This window comes from Crocodylus siamensis, chromosome 4 (genome assembly GCF_052110815.1).
Source record: "Crocodylus siamensis isolate JL-2025a chromosome 4, ASM5211081v1, whole genome shotgun sequence".
NCBI classification, from domain to species: Eukaryota; Metazoa; Chordata; order Crocodylia; family Crocodylidae; genus Crocodylus; species Crocodylus siamensis.
In genome coordinates, this window is record NC_143398.1 from 186,241,273 (window position 1) to 186,256,538 (window position 15,266).

At 48.8% G+C, this 15,266-nt stretch overlaps 1 protein-coding gene and 1 pseudogene across 2 annotated transcripts in view; both read left to right on the forward strand.

The window, feature by feature from the left end:
• The first annotated feature begins 1,568 nt into the window (after positions 1-1,568).
• LOC149867331 (uncharacterized) lies at positions 1,569-14,719 on the forward strand (annotated as a pseudogene).
• The window catches only part of HECW2 (HECT, C2 and WW domain containing E3 ubiquitin protein ligase 2), a 329,502-nt gene continuing 328,738 nt past the window's right edge, over positions 14,503-15,266 (forward strand). The window contains exon 1 of one of the 2 annotated variants that reach the window (XM_090045208.1): positions 14,503-14,715. The gene's annotated coding sequence lies outside the window, so the exon portion shown is untranslated. The remainder of the gene's footprint in view (positions 14,716-15,266) is intronic. The other variant, XM_090045209.1, reaches the window with a different exon arrangement.

The following is a 15,266-nucleotide window of genomic DNA, read 5'->3' on the forward strand; positions in this document are numbered from 1 at the left end:
CTAGACTTAAAATACAAGGTACTTTAAGTGCTACCCATAACGACCATGCCAGAGGCTGAATGGCATCGACCTACTTTACGAGTAAACTCCGTGTGGCGATATACCCTGATACCTACGAAACCTCATCTTCAGGAATCTCTTGACATCCTACTAGAAGGTCTAGTAAAAGACCACTCAATTACACCAATCCCAGCCAGCAATCGACTATCGCCCGGATGGGGGATACCCAAACCAGGGAAGCCGGAGGAAGTTCGCCTTGTGGTGGACTACCGCGAAGTTAATAAACGCTGCACCATATTAACTCAACTGGCACCCTGCACTCTAATTCAGAGTTTGAACGAAATGGCCATATATCAAGCTATAGAATGGGTCGGGACAATGTTAGACCTTAAAAATATGTTCTTTTCCATTCCAATAGATGACAGCGAAGGTATTTTAAATGTGTGCCGGGGGAAGATGTATCATTGGAATGTCTGCCTGCAAGGCTATTGCAACGCCCTGGCGTTAGCAACTAGTGCTATTAATGAAAGTCTTGAGCGCTTCTATCAGCATAATCCCGATGCCCGCCATATCAAGCTATAGAGCTACATAGACGACATAGCTATAATGGGACGAACGATGGAATTGGTTAGTAACATCACGACTGCGTTAGTGCAACACCTGACTCAAGATGGATGGATCATCAATCAGAAAAAGTCTCAGTTAACACCAGCGGACCGAATTAGTTTTCTAGGGACAACTTTTGTCAGAACCACGAGATACGGAGTGACTCATGACACCATCGACTTCGACCTAAAGGACCAGAGTCCTGGTAAAGAAAACCGACTTTCAATCATTATTAGGAAAGTTGAATTGGTACTGAAATTATGTAACACCTCAGCATTTACCAATATTAGCCTGAATACAGAGGCAAATCAGACAAAAGACAAGGCAGAAAATGCCATGGTCTTCAAAAGACACTCAAGCCCTTAATGAGCTAGTGACATCTGTTCAGGCTACCACTTTACATGATATCGACTTTGGAGTGCCCTTAACAATTATGATTGGATTTACAGAAGAACATCTTTTTGTAACCGTAAAAAATCCAGATGGGAATCTGGTTTTCGTTGTTCATTGCACTCTCCAGGCAGCCCAGCATAGATATGGTGTCGTTGGGAAGACCCTCCTGGCTGCCCAATTAGCCGAGCCATTGGCTATTGGAAAGGGAAAATTGAGAGCGGTGGGGGCGACCCTGCTACCACGACTCCTACATGACCAGCCGGACCCATGCTTCCAGGGCAAATTGTCTACCTGGAGTGCCCTGGTGTTAAACCATCTTTACCAGTGGCATGCCTGGAAGCATGAGGATGTACCACCTTCGCCAGTTACTGTCGAAACCTGTGGCATCGTATTATATGGCACCACACAACCAGCGTGGATGGCATCGGACAGTTCCACCCGTGAAGGCGGGAAGTATGGGTTTTATTGCCGTCCATGCTCGGAACATCGAATCCACGCAAGCTGTGATTCTGCTCAGAAAAATGAATAATTAGGCTTCAGAGAAGTCGTACGACATTGCGTACGAAACCATGACGGAACTCTTCCTGTACCGATCCTAGCTATAGACCCTCACTACATCTATAAAATAATCACTGGAACGGCATCACCGAAAGAACATCTTACATTATGGGAAGAAATATACATGCTTTTATCCAAGTTTTCCATCCTGTCTTGATACGACATACGAAGTCCCGTTGTTCCGATACTGATCCTGTCCATGAGACGATTGATAAGCTGTTAGAACAACCAACTACAGTTGATGTACTCACCACCCAGGCTGTAGACGGTACTACGTGTATTGACCCATATTTAAGCTGGCTTCATGAACACTGGGGCCACCTGGGCCCAAAAGCCTGCTATCACAAGCGGCACCATACAGCTCAAGAAGAATCTAAGTTTGGGTCCCACGAAGACTGGAAAAGGATCGCCCAAGCTTGTCCAGCTTGCGCAAAAGAGAAGTTGCACCCGACAGGGAACACCAAGAGGGCACTCGACAAAGATACCTTTGCTCCAGGTAAATCCTGGCAGATTGACTTCCTGGGTCCTCTTCAGGGGGCAGCAGTTCCTAATAAAGGACTTATAATTGTTGACTTAGGAACACGCCAGTTAACAGTTGTCCCCCTCCAAAAGACACGTCGCAGCTGTCATCACTGCATTAACAAGCATTTTCGCAGTTTGGAAAATACCACATGTAATACAATCTGACGGTGGACCTCCTTTTATGTCCAAGGCTATCGAAAAATTTGCCGCCGCTAATCCCACCTGTTCGTGTTCCAATCCGCCACCACCCGGCTGCCCAACCGTGACACCGTGAGCTTGGTTTACCAACTCCGGGACAGAAATATAATGACACAGTGTGTGGCTGAGGTAACAGACATCATATATTCAGCAATAATACAATATCAAGAGAAAAACATTGCTGAGAGAGACGTGGGAGTTGAGGCCAATGCCAAGAAGTTTGTCTTCAGAGGTAGAAAGAGAATACCTAGCAGATCACCTGGATGTGTGAAGAGAGGGAGCAGAGGAGAGCCAACCCCATTGTTTTCACAAGAGTCACCTGGCCTGTCTCCAAAAGAAGGCCACTGCCTCTACACAGAGAGTGTTGGGCAGAAAATCTGCTAGAGTCTGAACCAGCAGCGGTACTTCCTCATCATGCTGACAGAATTTCTAGTTTTTGCAGAACGCGCATGTGCATGATAGCTGAAGGTGGCAAATTACAAAATTATCCCATTAGGGAAGCTATTTCTCCTGACTGCAAAAAGATCGCCCTAAAACAGGCATATTTAGAAAATTATTTTTACTAACTAATGTCCAGGGAAAAGTGCCAGATTATAAGGAACAAGTGCAATGGGAAGGACAAATTTCAAGTCAGCGTCAAGTACCTGAGTTTCTACAACCTACATCAGGGGGCATCAGGAAGCTGAATTTTTGCACAGGTGCTTTGGGGCTTAAACCTTCTACATCCACCCTGGACACAGTAACTTAGCCAAGGGCTGTTTGCTCCAGAATAACTCAACCCCAGATTGGCAGGCAGTTTACAAGAAAGTCCTTGTTTTCATCACACAGAAAGACACTTCCTGAAGAGGATGTACCACATAAGGCAGTACAGGGAGCTCACAGCAAGCCCCTGCCAACATACACAATTCAGACTCAGCCATTGTGGTAACCAACCAGTGTTTATGATGATGCTTTTTTGAAAGAAATACACTATGAACTAATGAGCAAAATGGTTCTTTCACAAACCCTATTTGCTCAAGAGAGTGCAGTCTTCATAAATGATCCTTCACATATCAGCACAGATATAGTTGATTCAGTGTTGAATAAGCTTTCCATATGCCAGGCGACGGACCTGTAGCTTTCTGAAGATCAGGATCTCTTCCCTGACATAGACACATTGACAGCCAAAATTATTCACTCCAGTTTCTCTGACTTTCTGCAAGAAAGTGCTTCCAAAATTTCAGTTTATGCAGACATGAAAAACAACAAGAGTGTTTTGATAAAGAGAGAAAGAACTGATTACCAGCAGGAAGAAGCCTTAGCAAAAGCATCTTCAGCTCTGTATAGACTTCTAGAACCTGGGGAAATGGATGAGAAGCCTTTAGAAGATTTTACTGAAAGCAACGCCTGATGCCAAAGTCCCACTCCATCTACTATGGGGGTATGCCACAGATTTTTGGAAGATAAAAGCCTGCTGATTATATCTAACATTCTCTCTGCCACCGTCAGCACATCTTGCTCTACAGAAAAGAAAATGCAACTTACAGAATGTGGCTTGATTCACATGAAGGTCATCAGTAAAGTTATAGCAGAAATCTCTGAAGACAAGAACTCATCCTGCCAGCATATTGAACATCCACATTCCAGGGAGGATGCTAGGATTCAAACAATTGCTGATTTGGTCTATAACAAGCTTTTGATACAATTTTAGTCTAAATTCAACATGCAGAAGTGTTTAAGAAATGGGTGCATGATTCTTTCTGAAGCAGACTGTGATTTGGTCTTCCAAGAGATTTCTGGGAATACATTGCAGAACTTTTCCTGGAGAACTACCACTTCACAACCTTGCTGAACCTGACAATACTGTTGAAAATACACTAAGAGATGTTACTGATCCTTTGGATAACCCAAACAGTTTATCACAAGAACTTAGTAAAATAGTTTCTCTTATCATAGAAACTAACAGCAAATCTTGTGTCAACACTTTCTTCCCTCTTTCCCAGTGTGGGTTTGGATGCAGAAAAGATGTTGTTACTGACGGATACAACTAGAAAAATACGACATGCTGTGCAAGTACTCCTGTCAGAACATGAGAAGAACATGAACGAACATACCAGTGAAAGAGAAGCTTTACACACTGAAGACAGCCAGGCCCTGGGAGACCTGTTCCATTCAGCTTGCACAAGCACCATCGAACATTTGGATTCTGACATTTTTGTTTGCAGAGACCTAACAAATAGGCAAGATATTTTAGCTCATAGAATAGCAGCTTCAATAGCAAAAGAAGTAGCCAAACCTGACCTTCAAGCCAATTCAGAGGAGGAGACATTGCCTACTTTATCCTTAACAACAGAAGGTATTAAGATTATTGAAAGACTCCCTACTGATCTTGGCATGATCAAGAAGATTCCAAAAACAATTTTAAACCCATGTATTCCTGTGGTACCTGTGGCTACTGTAATAATTGAAGAACTCTCTGATTGCCCCCTTTTACACAGTGTTAGTGACAGTCCACCAGCAGTGACCCGAATTGTGATGAACCCAGACAAAATTGCTGACAACATGTCTGTTAGTGCAGAGCCCAAAACAGGGAGTTCTGAAGATGCAATCCCAGGTTCAAGTACAAATGAGACCCCAACTGAGACGCAGGAGTTGCCTGTGAAAAGAGTTCCTCATATTACAGCCAAATACGTACCCATTTCTTCAGACATGGTGTCTGATTAGTTACAAGTGATTACCATAAAAACAGAGCATCTTGAGGGACTGCAAGAAGCATTCGTTGCTCAAACTGGGGATGGCCTAAGAAACCTAAGAGCATCACTGGGTGAGAAGTGCTTTGAAGTTGAAAGCTCAAGATCTGAGGCACAGAGAAAAGATGACAGTCTGGGTAACATAGGACAACCAGTTGTAAGACCAGGGGAGGTAAGTGGGAAGAATAAGCCAGGGGGCAATCCTGTTTTGTGAATGCCATTTTGCTGTAACTAGATCTTTTAAGATGTTCATGTGGTATTGAAAGCCCCTCTACTGTGAATGCTGAATGCTCTTATAAAGGTGGTGGACCATCTTCTAGAGAGCCTGCAGTGGGTCATCGGTGTGGAGGAGCCTCAGTAGCTGGGATTCTGAATTAATGGTCAGTAAATTCACTAATCTTGAATCTATTCTGTTTCTAAGAAATCTGTCTGGGGATAAGAAGGCTGATATCCCTTGGATTAAGCATATGGACAAGAGAGTTACAGCTCTCTGCTTTGCTTACTGATGGCAGAGACTGGTTCAAAAGCAGCTGCTCAAGCCAAAAGGGCCATTTGATCACTAGGAAGAGAAGACGAGGTGTGGCAGTATGAGGGGCTTTGCCTCCCCTGAAAGGCTTGGGTCAAAACTCGAGACTGATAAATATGGGGGCTGTTGTGTGGGTGTCTGGAGTGATGAGGGACGGTTTCAGGACCTTGTTCTCCATAGAGCTGCAACTCTTGTCCTCTTTCAAGCTAATGCAGAGAGAAGCATTGTCTGAGCTTTGGGTGGCTCAGACAATGGTCCCAAGAGTCCTGCTGCCCAAAATAAGGGTATCAGAGACAGTGTAAACCAGGCAATGAGTGCAGGTAACCCAGATGTGAAAACAGTGACAGGTAACCCTGACCCAGTTTATTTAGCTACCTATGGAATTGAGTAGTTGGGTCTCATCACAACACCAGAGTTTCTGTTTAGAGAGCGGGAACTGACCAGCTTGTGACACAGACATGTTCATGTGTGGATTGGTTTAAAAAACCCCTTCATTTGTGACCCTGCTAGAGCCCTGATCCAGGAAAAGACTAAGTACAGAAATCTGGCCGGAGTCAATAGAAGTGCTCACAGGCTTCAGTGATTTGCAGTGTTTAGGCCTAGGACAGAGAATCTCAGTATTTGCATAACTTTGAAGCCTGAGCTAGTGGCTAATTGGAATTAATGGCACCTGCTTAGAAAGGTGCATTTAAGTGCCTTCCTGAACTGGGGCCTAGAAGAAGAATTTGGTTTTAATAGTTGACATGCGTACTGACTCTTTAGTGTTTGTTTCTCATCTTTCAAACAGAAAGTTGAAATGCAACAGATGGACAAAGCAGTTTTCCTTTAACTAAACCTGTCATTGCACAGTCCTGATTTTTCTGGGTGCTCAGCTGAAGTTCATAGGATGGATCCAAATGCAAGTCTAAAAGGGGCTTGGTTTAGTTCACTCTCATTGGTGACCTGTAGGAAAAGCTGGTTCAGAAAGGATTCTGAGGAAGCGTCCTCTTCAAAAATTTCCCCTTTGATTTCAAGCTGCTGACGCCTGTGTTGAGTATTCTGAAAGCTCTTCAGCCCAAGGTGGTCCTTCTTGAACAACTGGCAGCCTCCTGTACTGAGAATGAGGAGGGAGAGGAGAAGGTGGAGGAAAAGCGTGAAGTAGGGCAGCAGTGGGAAGAAGAGGAGCTGCAGCAGACAGAGGATACCTTTCTGTACTGGGGTAGCCCATTGATTTCATCCATGTACAGTGAACAATTAAGGTAACTGTTCTACTGTTCTGGTGGTACAGCAAGAATGGGAGTTGTGGTGGAGGGGGATCATTTCCACTAGGTCATGAGTTAGGCTTTGCCTAGAGCTGTCTCCATCTCTCCTCCAAGCTTGCCCCCTTGGCAGCCAAAATTGAGAGGTAAGTGGGGACATGAGGTGGTCCAAGGTTTTATCCTACTTCCAAATGCAAAGAAGCAACCCCTGGGTTATGTAGCCATTTCAGCCACCAAATGTTAAATGAAGGGTGCAGTGGCCAGTTCCAAGGGCAGTCCTATTCCACCACTGAGAATTAGTATCCCAAACTGCACAAGGGTGAAGCAATGCAGTTACACATGTGAACAGTACATAGGACTGGCCCTAAGCGTCCGTTCCAGAGAGAGAACTGAGATGCAGCATGTTACCCAGAGCCATCCAGCAGATTAGTAGCAGTCACAGGCAGATTTCCAGACTCTAGATTCGCAGCCATATAGTATTTCAGCAGGACAATGTCCTCACCTCAGAGCAACTGGATGTGGTCAAGAATCTGTAAAGCCCTATCAGTATTTTTCATTGTTTTTACAGCACTGACAATGTGCTCAGCACAAAAATGTGGAGAACAAGGAACGAAGATGACAAATACTACTGAAATGCTAATGTTATGACCTTTACTCTTGTTTGCCTCTGAATCCAAATGACTGTTTCCTTTTGTTTTTAGTGAGAATGTTGAAGAACGAGCACCATCATTGAAAGCACAGAGATCAGGTGAATGTATGAGATTTGCACTTTTTTAAAGGGTTTTATTTATTTCCCCTAATGTCTTTATAATTGTCTGTAATTTCTTTAATTCTTTCATTCCTTTAATCTCAGTGATCATTTGGATGGTGAAAGACTGTCTCTAAGTGTACTAGAGAACACTTATGCTACCAGTGTGGGGGATTTCTCCAGAACTGACTTTTTCTGGCAAAGAAAGGCATGTTTTAAAGGGAAGCACTTCACATCTTCCACATGGTTTTAATTCAGTCTGGCAATTCCCTACACAACCTTCCATAGCAAGACACTCCACTGATAGCCTACAAAATGAACCCAAAGCTGTACCTAATTGTGGGTTTTGAAGAACCAGCTCTTTCACATGGATTGCTGAGTGGATTGCTGTTAGGACAGCACAATGGGGCCCTTGCTAACATGCACTAGGCACTACACAAACATGCCCCAGAGGTAGCACCAAAATGCATCAAAACAGAAAAACCTCCTCCAGAAAAAAAAGAGCATGGATTGGTTCTTCCTATGCACTGGGCATGTCTGTGTGCTTCAGTACTGCACCAGGGATCAGCACAATGAGGAACGCAGCATGTGCTCTGCATGAGCTGTCCCTTGCCTGAAATGGAAGTCAGGTGCTGTGTGTGCATCAGTAGGCTCATCCAAGAGCCAGAGCTGACTGGATTCAGCCAGCACCACACCACTGGGTGGTAACATCGTATTGGTTTGGGAAGGCAGCATGCACAGAAGCAGGCATGGCGTACCTCACTGCAGCACTCTGCTGAGGTACAGTGCAGTCTAGACAGGCCCATTAGAACAAAAGCTTGCAGGACACCACTTTGCAGTGATGCTAAAACCACAGCTAAAAAAATCAGTCCTAAAAGTGGAAATGAGTCGCAGGTGAGCTGACTGTGGATGTGTTTTTGTTTACAGGGATTTATGCTGACGGGTGCCAGACCTTGGATACAGAAGACTCGTCCTACATGTCTGAGGTAAATATCTTGTAAAACCTTCTGTAACAGAGCCCCCAGGAAGCTGGCCCACAAAAGATCTCCTGGCTCCCCCAGCTGACCCCGTGCATTTTGCAGGATCTTCACTGTTTCATTGTGTTTGAGTATCTGGTCTGTAATCTCTGCACAGAGGTTGCCTCTAGCCATGCAGTGGAGTCTGTTCACCAGCCCCTCACCTTAAGTCCCTCTAGCTACTTTGCTCATTGCTTTCTGGATGTCCAGTAGTGTAGATGAAGGATGCCTGTGCTGTGTCTTTCCTCTGCTCACGCTGGCTGGTTCTGCAGGACTAGTATGGAATGTCCTCTCTTCCACGCAATCTGCTGACCTAATCTTTCCAATACAATGGGTAGCTTGGGTCTGTTCTCTTAGAGCTGCTCAGAGAGATGCTAAATGGCACATTTCATTGGTCAGGTGCCATGTCCAAGAATTGTGTGGGTTGAACAATACTTCCTGACCTGGGCTTTGCAAGCCCTGCCACCCTGGACACACGCAGGAAGGCGCAGAAAGGAGGTAGCTACCCTTTTGGTAGAGAATGGAGGGTGGACAGCAAAGGTAGTAGTAGAGCTACGAAGCGTTTTCAGGAGGAGCTAGCAAGTGCAGCAGGAATAGGCAGGAAAGATGCTCACATTGCCCAAGGGAGGGGGAAGCACAGAGAAACTGAGAAGATGTTATGAGGAGGAGGGAAAGCAGTGGAGGCAGGGGCGGGGCTGAGCTGAGGCTCCTGTATGGAAGACTGCTCCACACTTGACTTCAGCATGTAGGACAGAAGGGGCCCTCATGCCATCCCTCATGTGCTCGGGCTTCACCTGGTCATTTCAGGGCACCACCGGGAACCAGGGCTGAGAGGACAGCCCCGGCACCACTGCCTGCCCCTCATCCTGTGGCTGTGTAATCCTGAGGATCACAGATCAAACAGAGCCCTGCCTCACTCACTTTTTTTTTTTTTTTTTTTTTACTCTTTCCGTGGAACAGTTGGAAACACTGTCGGAAGATGCTGGAAGGAAAGCTTCTCCCACGCCGGAAGAAATGGGGGGTGATACAGGTATGTGTGGGGAAGTGACACTGGCTAAGTTAGGTGATGTACTCAAGGCCACGCAGGAAGTCTGTAGCTAAGCCAGGAAGTGACTCGAGGCCTCCTGAGTCCGCATTCATTGACCTACCCAGAGACCATTATTGTTGCCCTACCTACCATCTCACATGCAGCACTGCAGGAAAGTTAGCTCCTGACCTTCAAGCATGAAATTCTGCAGCGTGTGGGCATGGCAGAGGATCCAGTCAAGCTGGTTATCAGTGCCCTACCCTAACACCTTCATAACATACATGGCTTATTCAGTCTGTTTGTAGACTCCATTTTGCCTAAGTGCAATGGCTAAGTGATTACAAGACTGGACTGGAAATCCAAAGGTGTTTCCCTGTACAAAATCAAATCCTGTCCACAGGAGAGGCTTGTTTCTTGAGGAAAGACATTGGACTGAATGACCTTTGGAGACCCTTGCTTTATTCCTCTACATTAAGTGACAGCTCTCTTTTTCCAGAGCAGCAGCTGCCAGCGCCCCTAGAAAATGGTTTTCCTTTTTGAAGAAGATACCGAATGCTCTCTCTAGAATGCAGTCTCTTTTCTCAAGTTGCCTTGCATGCTGCAGAAAATTTTGAAAAGTCGCACCAGAGATTATACCTACAAGATAAATTATTTTAGGAAAAATAGGAAAAGTAGAAATAGTGTTAGAAAAAAATGTGCTCCGTTGGAGGCTTTTAATTGTACTTTGTGACCATTTGCAACTTCATTCTCATGTAGTTAAACCCAAGAAAGAGGGCAGAGAGAAAAGGCAGACAGGAGGCTCCACAGGGAGGAGGGAGGCTCCTTTTAGGATGCATCATTCAGGAGTTACGGTGCACTCCCAAGCAGTTGTCTGTGCCACAGGATGGGTGTTGGAGAGAGAGGTCACGAGCCAGCCCAACCAGCCAGTAGGGCCACAAAGGGCCCGAGAACTTGAGATAACTTGGAGGTGCCACCTAGCAAGTGTGGAGAGTTTAAAGCCAGCAGTAATGCTATTTGAAGATGGCAGCATTCTCCATCTGGAATCACAGGGTAATCAGAAGGCCGCTGGAATCACCGGTGTTGACACGTCATTGTCAGCGCCAGTAAAGGGAACACTTTTCTGAATCTGTAGCTACAGTGACTGGGGTTTAACTCAAGCTCTCTGAGCAGAAGAGCAGCATGGCACAGCTGCCTGAGGGGAGCAAACACCCAGGACTGAGGATCAGCCTGTCTTGCCCTGGCAGCAGGGAGAGGTGAAGGGAATGCTGATGTCTCTGACATGTTGGAGCTCTGGGCCACCAGGGGAGCCTTCAGATTCACTCCTATGAGGGCCTGAGTCATCTCTGACCCATCTCTAATTTGTGCTGCTTTTCCCTCAAGGGCTGGAATTACTCTGGAGCTGGGGGAGGTGGTATTGCCAAGGTCACTGCTGCCCACACACAAAATTCAAAGCTTGGGGGGAGAGCCTGCTAGTTAGGGCTGGCCCCCAAATAAGGAAGATTTCTTTAATATGGGCTGCCTATACATGCGTTTACTGGCTAATTAGAATGCGTTGGAGCAGATGCAGTTAGTTGAGTCTGCTCCACGTCTTCATTAGAATGCTGCAGCATCCCCACCGTGTCACATGTATTAAGCCCCCACACATTTTAAAATGGCCGCAGGGCACTTTAACTAAACCTGATTGGATAAAGTTTAGATAAAGCATCCTGCAGCCATTTTTAAACACGTGGGAGCTTAATACACATGATGGTGAGGCATTTTAATTAGAGCAGCTGCCTGGGGACCAGTCTTATTGGACTCCCCCGACCCCCAAGCATGTGTATAAGCAGCCATGATTTCTTCAAGCTCTTGCTTTTTGAACTCCCCACTCCTTAAGTGGGGATAGTTTCCAGGCTGCTGGCTGCCATATGGGCAGAACAGGAAACTGCTGCCTGCTGCCACCAGGAGCTTGCACTGCCTGCCTGAGGACAGAGTTTCTCCAAATGATGTTCTAGTGTAAGCCACATGCTATGGGCTGCTGAGGCCTGTTCCAGTGAGTCCAGTTTCTGCTCTCTGCTGTTCCTCATGCACCTCTAGCTTCAGGAGTGTTTCCCATCCTTCCCCAGGCCAGGAAGGGGCTCCACTGAAACCCTCAATACTCATTCTTAGGCCTCTTAGCAAGAATGGGCCTGCCTGACCTAGGGCTCACAGGATAGGATCAGGTGGGGGAGTGGTAGTGTTTGCACTGGCATTCTCTGTCATCCTTCCATCTTGAGGAATGTTGGGTTACCAGAATGAGGAGGGAGAGCTGCTGCCTCCCTAGGGTTACCATACATTCGGTTTTTCCAAGACGTATCCTCTTTTTTGGTTCCCTGTCCTTCTGTCTGGGCGGGTTTTTAAAATGCGAGCAAATGTCCAGGTATTTGCTTTGCCTCTGCTTTTCCTGATAGAAGCATCTTGGATGCTTGGGGCTGGGAGCAGCAGGCAAAGTGATCACGTGCTCTGCACACAGGCCTGGGCAGAGTGCGTGTGTGTGAGTGCATGTGCACGCAGAAGCAGCATAGGCAGCAGGGCTGGAGGGACGGGGTGTCTGGGTTGGTAGTGAAGGGCACCAGCAGTGCTGGGTTGGGGGGAGGGGGCTGCAGGTTGGGAGTAAGGGGCACTGGCAGTGCTGGGTGGGCAGGAGTTTAGGAGTGAGAGGCAGGGCACAGGCATATCACTGCCCCTCCCGCAGTCATATACCCTTTCCTGTTCCTCTCCCCACCACAGGTGTCTTCTATGGAAATATGGTAACCCTAGAAGAAGCAGTGGGAGCAGCCCCACCAGGAAGCTGTGTATGCTGGCTGGGCCTGGGGCTCAGGTGGTGCTGTTGGTGGATGTGGGATGACAGCGTGGTATGGCCTGCCCCCAGGCATGGCTCAGTCCCATGTGGAATGCCTTGGGGGCAGTCGCAGGCCAGATGGGACAGTGGGGGCGGTGGGGGTGGGCAGACTGTACTTGCACTGTACTGCACTGGGCCAGCTCTGTTGTACCCCCCACCCCCGGTCAGCTCCTAGGACCTAGCTGCACACACCACCTACACACCTGTCCCACGCAAACAACAACATCTTCCCACTTATTCCCCGCCCCCCCAGTATACAAAAATAAGACTTTATTTTCAGCTACCATGCAATTGCCTATATATACACTATTCAAAAAACAAATCAGGACAAAAATATTTTTTGAAACAAAATTAAAAAGTTATAGTAGATTTTGATTTTTAATGTATTTGTTTTTTACCTATAATTTGTTTAAAATACCTTCTGAAAGATTTTTACTTGTGCAGCCCTTGACAGTGTACCAACACTCATTAAATCGCTTGGCAGCCAAAATACTTGCTTACCCCTGTTCTGTCTTCTAATGTCTCAAACCAGAGGAGCTTGGGAACAGATATTCATCAGTCTATTCAAAACTGAGCAGCAGGGACATAACATAGACAGTGACTCCATGGTGCATTATAATTCTCATGCTGCTCCCTAACTCCTTCTCCTCACAGGTGATAATACCCCTTCTTATCAGTCTGCTATTTAGCTGTGTCTGCTTCTGTGTCAGAGGCCTGAGGAAGGGTACTGTGGTACATGGAAGATGGTTTATGTCTCTACCACCCAGACTGTTGGTACAGTAGAAAATACCCAGAGCTGTTTTTGTTTCAAACATATCTCCTTGCCCAGCACAGCAACATCACCTCAATCCTGCTGGAAGACAAAGAAGTTTCCTTAGTTCTCTTTCACTGATATTTGCGGCTAGGCGTTTTTGGCAGTAGTAGTGGATTATAAACAAAACTAAAATAAATCAGATTCTTGATTCTTTAGCTGATAGTTTCTGCTTAACCAAAAAAGAATAGTCCCAAGCTGACTCATCCCTTTGAGTTTCTGTGGAAAACCTCAGGGGCAGCATGAGGAAGCCCCAGCTTGAAGTCTGGCCCTAGGCCCTATACACACACAACCAGGGTGGATTAAAGCATGGGCCTGTGGGTCCCAGGTCCAGGGGCCCCTGCCAGTTAGGGGCATCAGGAGCAGCATGGCCCAGGCAGGCATCCTGGCTCTGGGCATCTGGGGCAGGGAGTGCGTGCCTCCTCCCTTCCGGCTGGGCCATGGCTGGGGGCTGGTGTGAGGCTCCGTGCTGGTGGTGGTGGCAGCTTTCCCGGGGGCTGTCTGTTGCCAGGAGGACCTATGGGTGGCTCTGCTCCTGCTCTCTGCCATCTATGGGCAGTTGCTGGTACCAGCACCACTGGAACAGGAGGAGCCATGACAGCCCTGCCCTGCTGGGGCAGGCATGCAGTTGGGGTGGCATGGAGCCCATGTCTTCCCTCTGCTACCCCTGGCACAGGCCCCAGCCTGTCCCGCAGTACTGGGGGACTACAGCCCTGGCTGTGTAACACCTGCTGGGCTGGAGGGCCAGGCTGGGTCGAAGCCAAGGCTGCCCTCACCTCAGTGGCGCTTGTGCCCCCTGGCTCACCCTGGCTGTGGAGAGGATGCCAGGTGGGCCCAGCCTTAGTCTGGTGGCAGGCCCAAAGAAAGCCTGCTCTCGCCTGGTGGGGGCCCTCCAGTTTTCTGTTTGCTCAGGGCCCCAATAAGTCTTAATCTGCCACTACACACCGGGCTGCCAGCCTGCCCAAGGGGGCGTGGGTCCCCGAGCTCGGGGCTGGCTGTGGCAGACCCCCTTGGAAAGGAAAGGGTCGGAGGGCTCATTTGGGGGCCCCGCGTCTCTCTTTGGTCCCAAAGGTTTGAACCAGTGTCAGCACCACCTGCCCGGAAGGGCCCCCGCAACACCAGGGCCGCCCCTGGCCTCCGACGCGGAGCGGCCACCCCGGCCCCTGGTGCTGGTGACTCAAGCCAGCAGGGCGGGGAGGAGGGGCCGGGCCGCCCCCGGCCTGACCGCCAGCTCCGCTCACGGTGCTGCGCGGGGAGGAGGATGCCAGCGCCGGGTGGCGGCGGCAGCAGCAGCAGCAGCACTACTGTGGCAAGGGGGGCCTGAGCCGGAGGAGGGAGCTCGCTGCCGCCGCCGCCAGTTGAGGCGGGGCGGAGGCAGTCGCGGGCACCGCTGCGGGCGCCGGACGTCTGCGGCCGCCTCTCAGCTCCGCCGGCATCGGCCGGCCGCAGGGAGGAGCAGCTGGAGCAGCGGGGCCCGCCCGGGGTAAGCGCGAGGGGCCGCGCGGGGTGCCACGGCTGTGCGGCTGCAGAGGGCCGGGTGCGCGGCTTGCTGCTGCTGCCGGGGGTTTTTTTATCTTTTATTTTATTTTATTTTGGCCGTGGTTGTTATTGTAGCCGCCCGCGCTTCCTCCCTGTCCTGGCCTTGGCCCCGGCGCGCGGGGCGCCTTGGCCGCGGGGAGGGCAGGGCAGCGCCGTGGCAGGTGCGGCCCCCCATCGCCGCCGCCCCCGACCCTGCTCCCCCACGCGGGGCGAGGAAGGCCCCACGGGCCGCTGTGGCGGCAGCGGGCAGAGCGGCGCCCGCCTTTGCAGCACCCGCTGCTGGCGTGGGGATGGCTGCAACGTCAGCTGTGCCGCGCATCTCCATCGCCGACTGGCATCATCCGGCGGGAGGGAAACTTTGTCTTAAAGACCGGCAGCACACGGCTTTGTACATCGCCCCCGAGCAACTAGGCCTTTTGCCTGCTGCAGGGACCCTCCTGTTCCCACCCCCCACAGGAGATCATCTGTCACTTTCGTGCCTGCTTGGGCCTCCCT